Source organism: Egretta garzetta, unplaced genomic scaffold (genome assembly GCF_000687185.1).
Source record: "Egretta garzetta isolate BGI_Z169 unplaced genomic scaffold, ASM68718v1 scaffold347, whole genome shotgun sequence".
Classification (NCBI taxonomy): domain Eukaryota; kingdom Metazoa; phylum Chordata; class Aves; order Pelecaniformes; family Ardeidae; genus Egretta; species Egretta garzetta.
The window spans coordinates 406,776-408,605 of NW_009260184.1; the positions used below are offsets into that span (position 1 = coordinate 406,776).

The 1,830-nt window shown below is 59.4% G+C and overlaps 1 protein-coding gene across 1 annotated transcript in view; it reads left to right on the plus strand.

Annotated features, from left to right (window-relative positions):
- The first annotated feature begins 888 nt into the window (after positions 1-888).
- Positions 889-1,830, plus strand: part of FHL3 (four and a half LIM domains 3) — a 34,446-nt gene continuing 33,504 nt past the window's right edge. Inside the window, exon 1 of the mRNA XM_009642104.2 lies at positions 889-1,050. The gene's annotated coding sequence lies outside the window, so the exon portion shown is untranslated. The remainder of the gene's footprint in view (positions 1,051-1,830) is intronic.

Sequence of the window (1,830 nt, forward strand, 5' to 3'; positions counted from 1 at the left end):
CAAATGTTGTTTGTGAGGGGAGCTCTTGTTCCCAAAGGGGTTTGTTCCTGGGCACAGGAGGGGAGCTGAGTTTCCTTTCCTCCATGAGCACAACTCTATTTGTCGAAGGGAAAGGGTAGGCAGCTGGCAGGCGTGTATCCGTCGTTTACTTTTGCCCTCGGACAGCCAGCGTGACAGCCGAGAGAACACCCCGCACCCAGCTCCCTCGTCCCCCCGTACGAGGGACCGCCCCAGCAGACCTTGTCCCGCAGAGGCCGCAGCCACCCGCTCACGGGCGAGCAAGCGCTGTCTTTGCCATTGCAATCCCATCATTTTAGGGCAACAGCGTGGTCGGTGTTTGAAGGCGTTGGTTACATCAGCCGGGCACGCAGCTGATGTTTACAGGGCGGTGCAGACTGCAGAGTGTGAGCACGTGCTAATTAGCACGCGTGGTGATTGCCTGTGGTGTGCCTTCTGAAGCTGAGCCCCAGTTAAAGGGGGTTTTTTAATGCATTTTAAAACTCCACCTCTTTTCCTCATCAACGCAGACAATGTCCGGGTTCCTCATTACAATCACAGTAAGAACTGTGGGATTCTGTGCTATTTCTTTTACTCTGTTTCTTTTGTCCCACCTTCCTCTTCTCCATGAACTTGGTCTCCAGCAGTGCCGTGTCCTCAGGGCTGAAGATGCAGTTTGCTTTGGCGTTGCACAGGGCTCTGACGCCCCTGCCCAGCCCTGCGTGCGAGCCCAGAACAAAGAGAGCAAGCAGCTTATCTAGGACAAATAACCCTCAGCAAACTTCCTGGGCCAGTTCTCTATTCTGTGGAAAAGGCTGCGCGGTGTCTGATCCCGTAGCGCTCGCAGCCGCCCGAGCCGCGTGGCGCCCTTGGGACTTGCTCTGCTGGCGGTCCCTGCACCCGCCGGCCCCCCGGCCCCACAGCCTGGGGAGCAGGAGCCCGGCGCTCGCAGCGTGCAGCAGGTGGAGGCAGACTTTGGGGAGAAACGACTCAAAACGGAGGCAAGCACGGCACGCTGCCTTAGGGCCTTCCTTGGTGCATCGTTCTCGGAGGGTTTGTAGGGTTTTTCACTGCCTCTTCTGCGGCTGCCCTGTGTGGAAAGCAGCACTGAGCTCTGACCGTGCCACAGCCCTGGAGCTGGTGCTCGCACCCCGTCGCTCTCCCGCGGTTTGGTGGCTGGCACTGGGTGCTGAGGGTACGTCTGGGGCCGGGGGACGCTCGGGGAAGCAGCGCCTGCCTTGTCAGGGTGGTTCAGTGGCGCAGGAGCCCTAGCAGTCCTTGGAGGGTTTATCCTGCCCTCCCCCTGCCCCAGCGGCACAGGGAGATGCTGTCCCTTGTTTTGAGTTTGAAGACTGGGGCTTATAGGGGGGACGGCATCTGGGTCAGGCACAGCAGAACTCGGGAGGCCAAGTCTGTGACACTGGTAGAACCCCAGGCGTCTCCCATCAAGTTGTTTTCCCTTTCCTTGCATTTTCTGGTGCCCTCTGACCCTGCGTTACAGGACCAGAGATAAAGCGCAGCCCATTGAGCAAACATGACAGCTCCCTGCTCCGGCAGCACTGCAGCTCCCAGGGCAGGAGAGCTCGTCAGAGGCCCTTTTATTGCAGGCACACCTTGGAAAGTTCCCTTCGGCAGGGCTGGGAGAAGGAGGAGGGATATTAATTTGATTTTCATTCTTTGCCAAAGAGAAAGGTCCCAGGTGGCTCCAGGGAGCGAAGGCCAAGTGGGGCAGCGGAGGAAGAGGCGGCGGGCGAAAGCAGAGCGGACATGTGTGGGGTACGGGGGGGCGTGGGAGCTGCTGCCCGGCCGGGTGAGCACCTCGAGGGGTGCCCC